Source organism: Giraffa tippelskirchi, chromosome 13 (genome assembly GCF_054371585.1).
Source record: "Giraffa tippelskirchi isolate mGirTip1 chromosome 13, T2T-mGirTip1v1.2.pri, whole genome shotgun sequence".
Lineage (NCBI taxonomy): Eukaryota > Metazoa > Chordata > Mammalia > Artiodactyla > Giraffidae > Giraffa > Giraffa tippelskirchi.
The window spans coordinates 121429277-121446519 of record NC_137287.1 but is presented as its reverse complement, the minus strand read 5'-3'; the positions used below and the strand labels follow the sequence as shown (position 1 = coordinate 121446519).

At 42.5% G+C, this 17243-nt stretch overlaps 1 protein-coding gene across 1 annotated transcript in view; it reads right to left on the bottom strand.

Annotated features, from left to right (window-relative positions):
• TSHZ2 (teashirt zinc finger homeobox 2) overlaps nt 1-17243 on the bottom strand; it is a 909619-nt gene that overhangs the window by 547845 nt on the left and 344531 nt on the right. Inside the window, exon 2 of the mRNA XM_081557269.1 lies at nt 14440-14580. The gene's annotated coding sequence lies outside the window, so the exon portion shown is untranslated. The remainder of the gene's footprint in view (nt 1-14439; nt 14581-17243) is intronic.

Here is a 17243-nt window from a genome sequence, read left to right as displayed (position 1 = left end):
AACAACAGGATGGGAAAGACTAGAGATCTCTTCAAGAAAATTAGAGATATCAAAGGAACAGTTCATGCAAAGATGGGCTGGATAAAGGACAGAAATGGTATGGACCTAACGGAAGCGGAAGATATTAAGAGGTGGCAAGAATATACAGAAGAACTGCACAAAAAAGATCTTCACAACCCAGATAATAACGATGGTGTGATCACTCACCTAGAGCCAGACATCCTGGAATGTGAAGTGAAGTGGGCCTTAGAAAGCATCACTATGAACAAAGCTAGTGGAGGTGATGGAATTCCAGTTGAGCTATTTCAAACCCTGAAAGATGATGCTGTGAAAGTGCTTCACTCGATATGCCAGCAAATCTGGAAAACTCAGTAGTGGCCACAGGACTGGAAAAGGTCAGTTTTCATTCCAATCCCAAAGAAAGGCAATGCCAAAGAATGCTCAAACTACTGCACAATTGCACGATCTCACACGCTAGTAAAGTAATGCTCAAAATTCTCCAAGCCAGGCTTCAGCAATACATGAACCGTGAACTTCCAGATGTTCAAGCTGGTTTTAGAAAAGGCAGAGGAACCAGAGATCAAATTGATAACATCCTCTGGATCATCGAAAAAGCAAGAGAGTTCCAGAAAAACATCTATTTCTGCTTTATTGACTATGCCAAAGCCTTTGACTGTGTGGATCACAATAAACTGTGGAAAATTCTGAAAGAGATGGGAATACCAGACCATTTGACCTGACTCTTAAGAAACCTGTGTGCGGGTCAGGAAGCAACAGTTAGAACTGGACATGGAAAAACAGACTGGTTCCAAAAAGGAAAAGGAGTACATCAAGGCTGTATATTGTCACCCTGCTTATTTAACTTCTATGCAGAGTATATCATGAGAAACGCTAGGCTGGAAGAAACACAAGCTAGAATCAAGATTGCCAGGAGAAATAGCAATAATCTCAGATATGTAGATGACACTACCCTTATGGCAGAAAGCAAAGAAGAACTAAAGAGCCTCTTGATGAAAGTGAAAGAGGAGAGTGAAAAAGTTGGCCTAAAGCTCAATGTTCAGAAAACTAAGATCATGGCATCTGGTCCCATCACTCCATGGGAAATAGATGGGGAAACAGTGGAAACAGTGTCAGACTTTATTTGTTTGGGCTCCAGAATCACTGCTGATGGTGACTGCAGCCATGAAATTAAAAGATGCTTACTCCTTGGAAGGAAGGTTATGACCAACCTAGATAGCATATTTAAAAGCAGAGACATTACTTTGCCAACAAAGGTCCATCTAGTCAAGGCTATGGTTTTTCCAGTGGTCATGTATGGATGTGAGAGTTGGACGGTGAAGAAAGCTGAGCGCCGCAGAATTGATGCTTTTGAACTGTGGTGTTGGAGAAGACTCTTGTGAGTCCCTTGGACTGCAAGGAGATCCATCCAGTCCATCCTAAAGGAGATCAGTCCTGGGTGTTCATTGGAAGGACTGATGTTGAAGCTGAAACTCCAATACTTTGGCCACCTCATGCGAAGAGTTGACTCATTGGAAAAGACCCTGATGCTGGGAAGGATTGGGGGCAGGAGGAGAAGGGGATGACAGAGGATGAGATGGTTGGATGGCATCACCGACTCGATGGACATGGGTTTGGGTGGACTCCGGGAGTTGGTGATGGACAGGGAGGCCTGGCGTGCTACGATTCATGGGGTCGCAAAGAGTCAGACATGACTGAGTGACTGAACTGAACCGAACTGATGGGTTCAGAAATTTTTTCTGTAGAGGTGCCACATAATATATATTTTCTGTTTTGTGAGCTGTACAGTCTTTGTCTCAACTACTGGAAGGAGACAGATTTGATAAGAAGAAGAATGGGAGGAAGAGAAAGGAAGAGAAAGAAAGGACAAAATACACAAATTGAATTAACGTAAATGTTATTGCTTGGACTTAAGATGATTTTGAGCACAACTTACCAAGATAACAGTTTAACAATATGTGTAAAGTTATTTAATAAAGTGCCTCACTTTTCTTAAAAAATTGACTTTGAGAAGTGTATCCAAGCAAGCAAATATATAATAGTATATGTGCAAAGATGCTCTATGCAACTATGAGCCATGCCGTGTAGGGCCATCCAAGATGGACGGGTCATAGTGGAGAGTTCTGAAAAAACATGGTCCACTGGAGAAGGGAAAGGCAAACCACTTCAGTATTCTTGCCTTGAGAACCCCATGAACAGTATGACAAGGACATTGAAAGATGAACTCCTCAGGCTAGTAGGTGCTCAATATGCTACTGGAGATCAGTGGAGAAATAACTCCAGAAAGAATAAAGAGATGGAGCCAAAGCAAAAACAACACTCAGTTGTGGATGTGACTGGTGATGGAAGTAAAGTCTGATGCTGTAAAGAGCAACATTGCATAGGAACCTGGAATGTTAGGTTCATGAAACAAGGCAAAGTGGAAGTGGTTAAACAGGAGACGGCAAGAGTGAACATCAACATTTTAGGAATCAATGAACTAAACTGGACTAGAATGGGTGAATGTAACTGAGATGACCATTATATCTACTACTGTGGGCAAGGATCCCTTAGAAGAAATGGAGTAGCCATCATAGTCAACAAAAGAGTCCAAAATGCAGTACTTGCGCACAAACTCAAAACTGGCAGAATGATCTCTGTTCATTTCCAAGGCAAACCATTCAATATCACAGTAATCCAAGTCTATGCCCTGACCAGTAACGCTGAAGAAGCTGAAGTTGAACAGTTCTATGAAGACCTACAAGACCTTCTAGAACTAATACCAAAAAAATATGTCCTTTTCATTATAGGGGACTGGAATGCAAAAGTAGGAAGTCAAGAAATACCTGGAGTAACAGGCAAATTTGGCCTTGGAGTACAGAATGAAGCAGGGCAAAGGCTAACAGAGTTTTTCCAAGAGAACGCACTGGTCATAACAAACACCCTCTTCCAACAACACAAGAGAAGACTCCATACATGGACATCACCAGATGGTCAATACTGAAATCTGATTGATTATATTCTTTGCAGCCAAAGATGGAGAAGCTCTATACAGTCAGCAAAAACCAGACTGGGAGCTTACTGTAGCTCAGATCATGAACTCCTTATTGTCAAATACAGAGTTAAACTGAACAAAGTAGGGAAAACCACTAGACTATTCAGGTATGACCTAAATCAAATCCCTTATGATTATACAGTGGGAGTGAGAAATAGATTTAAGGGACTAGATCTGATAGACAGAGTACCTGAAGAAATATGGACAGAGGTTTGTGACATTGCACAGGAGACAGGGATCAAGACCATTCCCAAGAAAAAGAAATGCAAAAAGGCAAAATGGTTGTCTGAGGAGGCCTTTAAAATAGCTGTGAAAAGAAGACAAGTGAAAGAAAGGCAAAGGAGAAAAGGAAAGATATTCCCATCTGAAAGCAGAGTTTCAAAGAATAGCCAGGAGAGATAAGAAAGCCTTCTCCACTAATCAATGTAAAGAAATAGAGGAAATCAATAGAATGGGAAAGATTAGAGATCTCCTCAAGAAAATTGGAGGCACCAAGGGACCATTTCATGAAAGATGGGCTCAATAAAGGACAGAAATTGTACGGACCTAACAGAAGCATAAGATATTAAGAAGAGGTCGCAAGAATACACAGAACTATACAGAAAAGGTCTTTATGACCCAGATAATCATGATGATGTCTCACCTAGAGCCAGACATCCTGGAATACGAAGTCAGGTGGGCCTTAGGAAGAAGCATCACTACGAACAAAGCTAGTGGAGGTGATGGAATTCCAGTTGAGCTATTTCAAATTCTAAAAGATGATGCTGTGAAAGTGTTGCACTCAATATGCCCGCAAATTTGGAAAACTCAGCAGTGGTCACAGAACTGGAAAAGGTCAGTTTTCATTCCAATCCCAAAGAAAGGCAATGCCAAAGAATGCTCAAACTACCGCACAATTGCACTCATCTCACACACTAACAAAGTAATGCTCAAAATTCTCCAAGCCAGACTTCAACAGTACGTGAACCATGAACTTCCAGATGTTTAAGCTGGATTTAGAAAAGGCAGAGGAAGCAGAGATTAAATTGCCAACATCCGCTGGATCACTGACAAAGCAAGAAAGTTCTAGAAAAACACCTATTTCTGCTTTATTGACTATGCCCAAGCCTTAGACTGTATGGGTCACAACAAACTGTGGAAAATTCTTCAAGAGATGGGAATACCAGACCAACTGATGTGCCTCCTTAGAAATCTGTATGCAGGTCAAGAAGCAACAGTTAGAACTGGACATGGAACAACAGACTGGTTCCAAATCGGGAAAGGAGTACGCCAAGGCTATGTATTGTCATCCTACTTATTTAACTTATATCCAGAGTACATCATGAGAAATGCTGGACTGGATGAAGCACAAGCTGGAATCAAGATTGCTGGGAGAAATATAATAAGCTCAATATCAATATCAATAACCTCAATGCAGATGACACTACCCTTATGGCAGAAAGCAAAGAAGAACTAAAGAGCCTCTTGATGAAAGTGAAAGAAGAAAGTGAAAAAGTTGGCTTAAAACTCAACATTCAGAAAACTAATATCATGGTATCTGGTCCTATCACTTTGTGGAAAATAGATGGGGAAACAGTGACAGATTTATTTTGGGGGGCTCAAAAATCACTGCAGATGGTGACTGCAGCCATGAAATTAAAAGACACTAGCTCCTTGGAAGAAAAGTTATGACCAACCTAGACAGCATATTAAAAAGCAGAGCCATTACTTTGCCAACAAAGGTCTGTCTAGTCAAAGCTACGGTTTTTGTCTAGTCAAAGCTATGGTTTTTCCGGTAGTCATGTATGGATGGGAGAGTTGGACTATAAAGAAAGTTGAGCTCTGAAGAATTGATGCTTTTGAACTGTGGTGCTGGAGAAGACTCTTGAGAATCCTTGGACTGTAGGAGGTCAAACCAGTCTATCATAAAGGAAATCAGTCCTGAATATTCATTGAAAGACTGATGCTAAAGCTGAAACTCCAATACTTTGGCCACTTAATATGAAGAACTGACTCATTTGAAAAGACCTTGATGCTGGGAAAGATTGAAGGTGGGAGGAGAAGGGGATGACAGAGGATGAGATGGTTGGATGGCATCACCGACTCGATGGACATGGGTTTGGGTGGACTTAGGGAGTTGGTGATGGACAGGGAGGCCTGGTGTGCTGCAGTTCTTGGGATTGCAGAGTCAGACACATCTGAGCGACTGGACAGAACTGAATTGAAATGAACTGAAAGATACTCTTGTCTTATTACTTAGAATAAGAAGAAATTCACAACCCTGAACATCCAGTGAATAGTGCATTGATTAAATAATATTACAATGGAAAATTATGCATCCATTAGAAATGATGATGTAAATCTATTTGTTGACACATAAAGATACTGATGATAAATAAAAAATTGTAGGTCATAAAATATTAAGTTTCATCTGAGTCCACTTTTATAATACACAATGTTATTATATGTATATATACATACACATACATATAGGGAATGTATAGGGAATACTAGAAGGCTACATGACAAAATATTTACATTGGTTGCTCCTGGATGAAAAGATTATGGAGTTTTATATATTTTCTATATTTGTTAAATTTTATGTTATTAGAAGATGTTGCTTTTATCAGTATGTAAATAGGTTCTAAAAATAGAATAAATAAAGGCAATTTGGGAGGACTCTCAGTTTAAAAATATCTTGAAAATACACCTCCCTCAGATTCCTACAGTGGGTACTTTCTTCCATCTTCTTCTGAGTTACACAATATTGAATCTGTGTTTTCTTCTCTATGGATAGTTAAATCCATAACCTCCCCACTCTCCTGCTATGATTACCAGCCATCTGTCTTCTTTCTGACCTGTTGGGGACTCTCAAAAACATGAGTTCCCTCAAAGGCATGGCACTTGGGAACGATGTGGGGGGAGAGATGGAATTTTTATTGCTTCTCTTCTGTTTTCTTTTCTCCAGGTCCTCCTTTTTCTCTGCCTGTGCATCAGTGGGGACCTTGCGCCCACACTCCATCAGCCCCCAGAGCCACACTTGCAGTGTGATAGTGACAGCAGCCATCCTGGTTGTGATTTATCTCCACAAGTTGCCAAATCACTCTTGGTAGCATGTCTGTGCTTGGTGAATAATGAGAAAGACCTACCATCCATCTAAGGGTAAAACAATGTGAGCAGTTACATTTAAATTTAGCTATTCCCCCCTCCCCCCAGCTTATTTCTTATGTTCTGATTGAAAAGGACCCATTTAAGGGCCTTTGTGGTAAATAGCCAAATAATCGTGTCACAAAGATGGGGGACCATTTTTCACTGGAGTCGATGAGCGCCACAGATGGGCTGCCATCCTGAAGTTGCCGACTCTGCTTAAACCCTGGTCGCTTACAAGCAATTTCTCTGGACCTTCAGAAGGGACTCATTTCAATGTGTGCCTATGAACTATGGAAAGGCAGGTAATTGCACCAGTACTGCCGTCTGTAGATTGCAAGAAGACAACCTCCACATAAAGCAACATCTGGGATCTGGATATGTCTCCCTGATACACAATGAAGGAAGGATGAAGCACATAAACATAACATCCACTGGATGTGAGGTGTGGGGAAAAGAAACTGGGCACAAACAGACCCGAATCTGAATCTTTGTTCACCCCCTTACTATCCAGTTGTTTCAGTTTGGGCAAGTTACGCATTTACTCTGTATCTGGTCCCTCATCCATGAAATGGATTATTCACATCTGTCTGTGTTGTTATGATGATGTGGTAGACTGTGTTTTCCAAAGACAGCAGTAGAAATACTGCCTGTCCTGTGATTTCTAGAATATATCCACCGCCTCATCCAGGAGTAGGGCCTAATTTTCCTTCCCATCAGTCTGGGCAGGGCTGTGGCTCGTGTGCAACCAAAAGAAAACCTGAGAATGCCAGGGCAGGAAAGGCGATGCGGTTTCTACGCGGACGATGAGGCTTTCACACTCAGAACCTGAGTAAGAAGCCCGAGTGCCATACGGCGCCCTGCTGAGAGGCAGCCCAAGCAGCTCTGCGGAGAACCCACCTGTGAGCTGACTGCCCACAAGCCCCGCTGAGGTCCAGCCAACAGCTAGCATTAACCATCAGCCACGTGAGAGATGCTCTGCATAATTTCAGCTCCCAACCATCATCACCCCTAGTGTTCCAGTCTCCCTAACTGAAGACCTAGATGTGGGGCAGAGACCAGCCATTCCTTGTACCCTGATCACCTTCCCTGCCCACGTGATTTGAGAGCAAGTGAAAATAGTAGCTTTGTGCAACTAAATTTTGGGGAGCCTTGTTATGTAGCAGTGCCGTACTGGTGCACAGGGAAAGAATGCTAGGAAAATAAAATCCTCTAAAGCAAGTAACACATTGAACACTTAACAAGCAGCAGTTCTAATTATTTACATTATTTTCTCTGAATTAAGATTAAAAGATACTTACTCCTTGGAACAAAAGCTATGAAAAACCTAGAGAACATATTAAAAAGCAGAGATATTACTTTGCCAACAAAGAGCTATGGTTTTTCCAATAGTCATGTACAGATGTGAGATCTGGACCATAAAGAAGGCTGAGCACTGAAGAATTGATGCTTTTGAACTGTGGTGTTGGAGAAGACCCTTAAGAGTGACTTGGACTGCAAGGAGATCAAACCAGTCATTCCTAAAGGAAATCAGTCCTGAATATTCATTGGAAGGATTGATGCTGAAACTGAAGCTCCAATAGTTTGGCCACCTGATGCGAAGAGCCGACTCATTGGAAAAGACCCTGATGCTGGGAAAGATTAAAGGCGGAAGGAGAAGGGGATGACAGAGGATAAGATGGTTGGATGGCATCACCGACTCGATGGACATGAGTTTCAGCAAGCTCCAGGAGTCGGTGATGGACAGGGAAGCCTGGCGTGCTGCAGTCTGTGGGGTCGCAAAGAGTTGGACACGAATGAGCAACTGAACAACAACCACAACTCAGCCCATGCACAACAGCTACAGAGCCCACATGCACAACGACTGAGGCTACCAACCCTAGAGCCTGCGCTGCACAGCAGAGAGGCCACCGCAGCGGGAAGCCCGTGCGCTCGGCACGGTTGTCCGCTCTTCCTGACTGGAGAAAAGCCCACACACAGTAATGAAGACCCGGCACAGCCGAAAACAAACAAACAAACAAATGATTCTTAAAAGGAATATTCATTTCTTTATGCTTTGCCATCAATTAATCTTTAATCGAAATACTGGATGATTGAATAGCAGTCCAGAAAATCTGAACCTGTATGAGTGTATGTGTGTGACTCTTGGCATTTAGAGATAGATGACCCTTGTCCTGAGCAGGCTTAGCCCTTTTCTCTAATAATCCAGAGGTCATGGACGGATTCGTAGAAGCTTTGCCTCATGAATAGCAGTATTAATATTTCAGAGAGCCTGATGAATATTCCAAAACGTAAAAATACTGTTTCATAGGCTGCTGCACTATTATCGCGAAGAGCAGGGGGGACAGGGGGAGAGGCATGGTGCAGGAAAACATGACACAGAAACAGAATTGTTTCCTAATAAAAAATCTCTCAAAGTTTTCTGCGAGGCCCTGTCAGCAGCTCTTCAAGCAGCACGGCTTATTTTAAATTTTATTTAAATCAACAAATTGTACCCACTTGAACATGGAAACCGAATACAGGGAAAACACAAGCTGCCCTGACAGAGTAATGTCTAATAAACATTATGCTACTCAGAGATACTCGCTGTTTAATCACCCCATGAAAAGATGTCAGATAGCATCTTGCTAAAGGCAATGGTGCCAGCTTTCCGGGCTTCGGAGTTCATGCAGCTAATTTTTTTTTCCTCTCTCTTCCCCATTTGCTTTTTTTTTTTTTTTCCTTGTTTTTCAAATACCAACCTCTGAGATGCTCACTCAGAGGATAAAGCATTTGCGCTTTGAGTACTGATAATAATGGGTTTCCCTGGCGGCTCCTGCAATGCAGGAGACCCGGGTTCAATCCCTGGGTTAGGAAGATCCCCTGGAGAAGAGTATGACTACCGCACTCTAGTATTCTTGTCTGAAAAATCCCAAGGACTGAGGAGCCTGGTGGGCTACAGTCCATGGAGTAGCAAAGAGTCAGTCCTGATTGAGAGACTAACACTGGCTTATTGATAATAATATCCATCTATTGAACAGTTTCTTTGTCAGGACTGGCTATATACTTTGTGGGGCCCAGAGAAAATGAAAACATGGAGTCCTTTTTCAAAAATTAAGAGCATTTCAAGGCACTGCTAGCAGAACATTAAACCTAATATGAGGTTTTTCTGAGTGCAGGCCCTGGTTTCTAACAACTAGATATCAGTAGACCCGCCTCCTGATACCCTTGTGTGACAATCAAAAATGTCTCCAGATATAGTCAGGTATCTTCTGAAGGGTGAAGCTGCCCCAGTCGGGAACCACCTGTATAAATGAATGAATCCCATACTTTGATTGTGTGAGTTATGCGCCCATTTCCTATAGAAGGCATTGTTGTTGAGTTATTGTTCTTCTTTAGTCACTCAGTCGTGTCTGACTCTTTGCCATCCCCATGGACTGTAGCCCGCCAGGTCCTCTGTAAATGGGATTTCCCAGGCAAGAATACTGGAGTGGGTTGCCATTTCCTTCTCCAGGGGATGTTCCCGACCCGGACGCGGCAAGCAGATTCTTTATTACTGAGCCAGGGAGGCCCCATTAGCCTTGTCTAAAGAGGTCAGCCACTACTCAGCTCCAGTGGACTGTTGTTAAGAGGAAATATTTACTCATTATTGTCGGATCTTACAAATTTTCAAGAAACGTCTGGTTTTATGTTTTTTCAGACTTTTACATGCTGGCATCAGTTTTTTTATAATTTGATGTAGGCCAAATGAGAGACGTCTGTGGACCATGCTTGGCCTCCTGGCTGCCCAGGTGCAAGCTCTGGCCTAGAGGACTCCCAAGATGCTGTCCCAGCTGTCCATGACGTCGAGCAGTGCTCCCACGTCTCAAGTACGTTTCCCCCAGGGGATGCTGCCTTTCAAAACAGTTGGATGGATCAAAGTAGTACTTAACGTGCTAAATTGATTAGGTTCATGCTGCCCCTTCGAGCAGATAGTTTTATTTTTAACCTGTATCTTGATAACAAGTGAATTCCCGAGTGGGTGAAAGGAGAAGGGTTATTTAGAAGATGCTCTTTCAATTGGAGCTGTCTATTTTTTCACCCAACCTGATGAATATTTTCTTTGCTTATAAGTACTAGAACCTCCTTCAAGCTAGCTCTACAGTGTGGCAATTTATTATAAAGATACACAGGAATGTTTCTGAACCCACGGACAGCAAGTACTCACACCCCCAGAAGGGACCAGAAAAACTGTCTTGAATCAAGTGATACTCTTGTTTTCTTTGCTGTATCTTTCATTATTCCTTGCTCTCTGGAATGGCTTTCTCCTTCTATAAATACATAGCTGCCCCACTGCTGGAGCTATACATTGCTCATGTTTCATTTGAAATTTCTAGAGTGAAAGTAATAGAACCAGCTGGAGGTAGATGTCAACTTTTGTTTTTCTCAAATTCTCAAATTATTCTTGACCCCCCCCCAAATGTGAAACACAGTTTTAACTATAGCTTGTCTCTCTGTATTTAGCAGTAATCACTGGGATGAATTTTATGGATCTTTAACACTTAAAGTGTAATTTACATTCAATACTGGGAAAACATCAAGAAAGAATTGCTTATACATGAGGAGCAGACTACACCAACTACAGGCCATTAGTGAAACTGAAACATACCTCAACTTTATCAATGATATTTCAATTAATGCATACTAAGGAAATAATCATGAATATGTTGAAAAACCTAGTCACAAGAATATTGATCACTTTATTATTTATAACAGTGAAAAACCAAAACCACTTATATGGTCAACAATAATGAATTACTTTAAAAATTACAGTCTGTCAATGCAATGGGTACTAAGATATCTTTTAAAATGGTCTTGAAAAATACTAGTGACATGTAAAAAAAATTCCATCCTATATCAGAAGTCAGCAAACTACGGCCATGGGGCAAACCCTGTCCATCACCTATTTTTGTAAATAGTTTTGTCGGCACACAGCCACGCCCTCCGTTTCCTTATTGTCCACGGTTGGCTGTTTTCTAAGGCTGCAGAGCTGAGTGGCGGTGACAGAGAGACCTCATGGCCAGTGAAGCCGAAAATACTTACAACCTGGCTTTTGACAGAAAAGGTTACTGACCTCCGTTCTGTATCATTAGTGATAAAATAGTATTATCTCAGAGAGAGAAAGAGAAAGAAAATAGTCAAAGTAAACATAGTGAAATGAAGAACAGTGGTTATCCTGAATGACAGAAAAATAGGTAATATTTATTTTTATCCCTTTGCTTTTCAGTTTTCTCCAAAATTGATATAATAACTATTACTATTGTCATAACATTAAAAAACACTTAAAATTTTTTATACCATCCTGGAGAAGGAAATGGCAACCCACTCCAGTATTTTTGCCTGGGAAATCCCATGGGCAGAGAAGCCTGGTGGGCTACAGTCCATGGGTTCACAGAGTCGGACACGACTTAGCAACTAAGCAACAAGCTAACAGAACAGAGATTTCAGTGGCCACACATGACAAAGAATACAGAGTGTATAGAACTAGTTCAAAAAAAGACACTAAATTTCTTTTATATACCATTAGAAAAACTCCATTCCATTCCCCCCAGTCTCCCAATCTCTCTTCTCAGTTGCAGCGGCAGCAGAAGAGTCTCTGGTTCTTTGTTGAGTGACTGTAGAGCCACCAACTGCCCTGTAACCAGGCTCTATCCAGTATGATACCTGGGAGGGTACGGGCAACAGAAAAAGAGGAACGGGCCTCAGAGCTCGGAGAAAATGAAGATCTGCAGATGTGACACTTCCTAGAAGTCAGCCTGTCTTGGTTTCTCCCATAATTATTCACCATTTTGTTTACAAATGGGAAATAGCATTCTACTGTTCAGTGTCTTCCAAGAGACTGAAGTTAATTTGAAATAATCCTCCAGCAAAAGCACCAATAAAAGCATCTGGAATGCCCTGATGCCATCCCCTCTGGCTACTGACACGACATTATTGATATACAAATCAAAGTTGACTGCTCTGGTAACACTGAGTCCCCTGGCAGCAAGAGCTTTCAACAGAGAAGGTGTTCCTTTCTTAAGACAGGGCCAACTTAATACACTATCTCGTTGTAACAGGCTTAGTGAAGACATTAAAGGGATCCCAAACAGAAATTTTACATCTCCTTCCTTTCTTTCCCCTCAGACAGGATGGGCCTGTCCCCCGCTAAAATCATAAATAAATAAAAGAAGAAGAAATTCAAACTATGCCTAAGAATAGGCTCATGAGACGTAAAGGAGGCTAGAAATGTAATGTGATGTGAGGGCTGTCACAAGATTTCACTTGTCAGAGATACTAACAGGAAACTTAAGCCTGCCTGAAGTTTCCACCATTAGAGTCATTTCTTTAGAGACACTGTTTTTTTTTTTTTTAAGGCTCTGCTCAAATATAGAATTATTGAACTTCTGGATTTAAAGAGTGAGTCCTTAGAGACCATAAATCCATTGCTGAACTGATATGCAAATCCCCACTCCTGTATTCCTTCTAAGACATCTCCTAACCCTTCTATGATCTCCTCCCAAGACAGGGAACTCATTACTTGAAAAAAGAACAGCTATTCCATTTTGAGCTGGCTTTAACTATCCAAAAGCTTTCTTTCTGGTGAAATAAAATCTGCTTCTGGGTAATTTTTGTTCTTTGATCATTAGTTCTGTTTCATTCACCCAAATGAATGTTTAATAACTAACCTTTCAGGCATGGTCAACAGAGCTGACCATCGAAGTTTCTGTTCTCACGGGGTTTACATAATGAGGAAAACAGCTAGCTCACAATACATGATAAGCAAGATCATTTCAGGCATGGTCAAGACAGAGTAAGGACCTGTCTTGTCCTTAAGTCAAGACAGTGATAAAGACCAGAGACAGTGAAGCAGGCTGCTTTGGACGAAGAATATTAGAGTTGAATTGTGTTCCTGCTAAAAATATGTTGAAGTCTCAACCTCAGGACCTGTGAATGTGATCTCTTCTGGAAACAGGGTCTTTGTGGACAAAACCAAGTTAAAATGATGTCATAAGGATGAGCCAGGAACCAGCGTCCGAATAGGAAGAGAGGAAGAGAGTCACCAAGAGACAGACGCCCGTGAGGAGACACACAGGGGAACGCGGTGAGGACGGGGTAGGGAGACTGCAGCAGCGCAGCTATGAGCCAAGGGTGGCCGAGGCTTGCTGGCGACCAGCAGGAGCCAAGAGAAAGGCAGGAACAGATGTTCCTTCAGAGCCTTCAGAGAGAACACAGGCCTGCCAACACCTTGGCTGGGACTTGTAGCTCCCAGGACTGTAAGAGAGCCGATTTCTCTTGTTCCCTCTACCCAGTCTGTGGTCTTCACTCCAGCATCCCAAGGAAACGGATGCAGAGGGTCAGGGAAGACCTCACAAAGGGGCGGCTTTCGAGCTGATGCACCAGTTTCCACGAGGAAGAAGGTTCTTCCAAGCACAGGAAGAGCAAAAGCCTGGACGTCGGAATGAGCTTGCAACATTCCAGGAACAAAAGGAGGCCCAGGGACACGAGGTCTGAATAGAGGGGGATGTGGCAGGAGATGAGCTTGGAGAAGGGACTGGAGCTAAATTATGAGAGAGGTTCCCCCTCACTCTGTGCAGGAAAATGCAGGTCCGTGGACCCCACCCTGAGACTGATGGACGCGTGGTGGACCCCAGCATTGATGTATTTCTATAGGTCTCGAAGAACCACATATATGGCCCCATGTGAGTCTGGTAAATAGCTTGGAGTTTATTCTTTACGCGAGGTATCTTAGCTCACTAGGACGCTCTACCGGGTGCAGTACGATCCTTCAGATGTTGAAAGCAGCCCTGACAGGCCACTTCCAGTCCCAACGGCCCTTCTCCGCCCCCACCCCGTCTTCTCTTCTTCCAAACCTCACCAGTTTCTCACATGCAATTTGGTTTAATCTACTGCAGACCTAACAGGGAGCCACAAGAGTAGAACACCTCCACACACCTCATCGTGATGGCACACGTCTGTCTGTCAGCTTAGCCAGCTCAGCGGGTCTCAGGCTTCCCTTCAGTCCCGTGAGGCTTCCTCCCATTGCCGCCCCCCTCCACGTGGCCACAATGTCAGCGGTGGAATGGATTTGCACACTGCCCATCGCCGCAGAGAAGTGTTGTTCTGCTCTCTTACCAGTCGCAAATAATAAATTGATGGGTACCTAGAGAAGAGTCAAAGGCTCAAGGAATGTGGGGGTGGGGAAGAGAAAGGACCTCAGGATTCATTCAGCAAGTATTTTAAGACTCTTTTATGTGCTTTACCTGTTGAGGTGAGGTCTCATTCTGATTGGCAGGGGCGAAGTGGCTCAGGCAGAGCCACCTGTTGCTGTTGGCGGAGGTCGAGACTCTAACACGGGTGGATGTGTCGGAGTCACTGCAGACAGACTTCCTCTACTTCTCGGGCTGAAAGAGAATAGACCAAGGAATGTCATTCACACAGTGAAACGTTTGAAACCTTGACACTGCAATTTCGGCCCAGTGTATCCTTGGCTTTTAGCTCTAAGGTATTTTTGGAAACTCTTTCTCAAAGAAAATACATAAGATATTGTTCAGACTATGTACCTTTTCATTTTTTTTTTTCGTTTTCAGAGATGGGCAAGAACATTTGATGAACATAGAAGCTTGCTGGCTCAGCAGGTAACAAACACCAAAAGATCAGGGCAATAAATTGCAAACTTGTGAGAAGGTAGATTGGCTACTTACCCATCTAACTTTTTACCCAGTATTATATAGACCTCTAGATTATAAGAGGGCTTCCCTGATAGCTCAGTTGGTAAAGAATCTGCCTGCAATGCAGGAGACCCCGGTTTGATTCGTGACTCAGGAAGATCCCCTGGCAAAGGGATAGGCTACCCATTCCAGTATTCTTGGGCTTCCCTTGTGGCTCAGCTGGTAAAGAATCCACCTGCAATATGGGAGACCTGGGTTTGATCCCTGGGTTGGGAGGATTCCCTGAGAAGGAAATGGCTACCCACTCCAGCATTCACCTGGAGAATCCCGTCGACTGTATAGTCCACGGGGTCACTTAAGTATCATACACCAGTGAGCGGCTTTCACTTTCACTTTCTAGATTGTAAGAGTCCTGGTTCATTGCTCAGGTCCACGAAAGAACAAACTCTGTGATACTCAGATTTATGAGAAGACCTCATACTTCCTCCAGGATATGCGTCGGCATGGCCCAGCCACCTGTTCACAACCTGGGTCTGATTTCTGGTTGGCTGGTGCTTGCTGTTAAACATTTTCAGTATCACTTCTTTATCTCAGGGCTCATAGAAGCCCTTACAGAGCAGCGGGACAGCAGCGCTGAGACCCCCATCCTGAGAGGACAATCACTGGCCGCCTGTCAGGCCGTCAGCAGTCACTCTCCTGGTCACCACTCTGTTCTGATCTATAGGGGTGAACCCTGAGAAACTCCTTCACGCAGTGGCTTTGGCCCCATCCACCTGCTAACTATACTGATCGGTCCAAGAGCAGGAAACGCTCAAAGTCCCTTCCCTAGGAACCAGGTTCAGGCCAAGGAGAAATTCAATCTCTCCATCTCCATCATTTAGTCTCATTGCGTTTCTATTTCTATCTCTTTTTTTTCCTTTCTCTCTCTTTAGGTTGCAAAAACTTAGGTGTTGTCAACAGCCATGTTTAAAGCCTAGAATTTGATAAACTGAACAAGGCAACCTGTAGCATAAGAGAAGAGTTTATCTGACGCCGTTAAATCCTCCACAATGTTCTCCACATCACACTGAACAAGGTGAGACTGCCAATATTTGACCGTTTTAAAATTGACCACGATTAACAAAACTGACGTGAAGCATAGTTCTAGCTGTGCTCTTTAGGATTTACAATGGTATTGTCCTTTTCAATTTTCTCTAGAATTGATTTGTTCTTGTTCATGTTTATTTTTCATGCAGAAACAAACATTATGACAAATTCACACAAATCATGAATCCTTTTTCTTTTATATGAATTTCATCAGGGACATAGAATACCTGAAGAAGGTAGAAGTATCAATTTGGCCTTGGGAGACGGTTTGGGTAGCCAAAGGACTATTCTGTGGTGGTTTGAAATTTTCATTCTAAAATTTATTTGAATTGAAGGTCACTTAGAATTCATGCTAAAAGCCAACCTTCAAAGCAATATGAGGCCTGTAGTAGACATAAGAGCTTCTCAGAACCTGGGTACAATAGGAAAGGTGAAAAATCAGACCAAGGGTACCACACCAATGGATAGGAAAGCAATGCTGAGTTGCTTGGTGAGTTGCTTATCGTTTAAGTTTCAAAATAGTACAGGTACATTTTCGGAAGAGATTATAAGCTATGACCATAAATAGATACTGGTTGACAATTGAAAGAGATCTGGGCATTGACTGAAGGTTGAGGACACTCTCAAGTCTGTTAGGAAACCATCATTAAAATCGAAGAGTGGCTGGTACCAACACAGTAGCCTATAGAAGCCATAACGCAACACTCTTTTTTAAAGCAGTGTGAACAAATAACCACAGAATCATCTCATCACAAAGTTGCTCCAAGCTTGATTTATAAGTGGTTCTATGACTATGTGCTGCTTTGGCAGACTCTTGGTCCCCTCACTGTCACGAGAAGTATGCTGTTAGAGCAGGGGTCAACAAGCTATGGCCCATGGGCCAGTTCTAGCCCACCAGCTGTTTCTGCATAGCCCATGAGCTAAGACTAGTACTTACATTTTTAAACAGTTGAAAATAATCAAAAGAATGATATTTCTTGACATGTGAACCTTAAATGAAATTTCAGTTTCAGTTCATTGGTAAAGTTTTTGAAATACATCAACAATTTGCTTACATATTGTCTGTGGCTGCATTTCCACTAAAAAAAAAAAATGGCTTGAGTACTTGGGCAACAGAGACAGTAGGGCCTGCAAAGCCTAAAAAGTTTACTATCTGGCTCTTTACAGAAATAAGTGTGCCAGCCTCCATTCTAGACTATATTTGCTTCTGCACGGATTTTCTAGCAAGATGTTGGGGTACATAAAATAAGGAAGTTTGGTCTTCATCAAACTTAAAGAAGAAGTTTTGTTGTTTCATACATCCTTGTTGA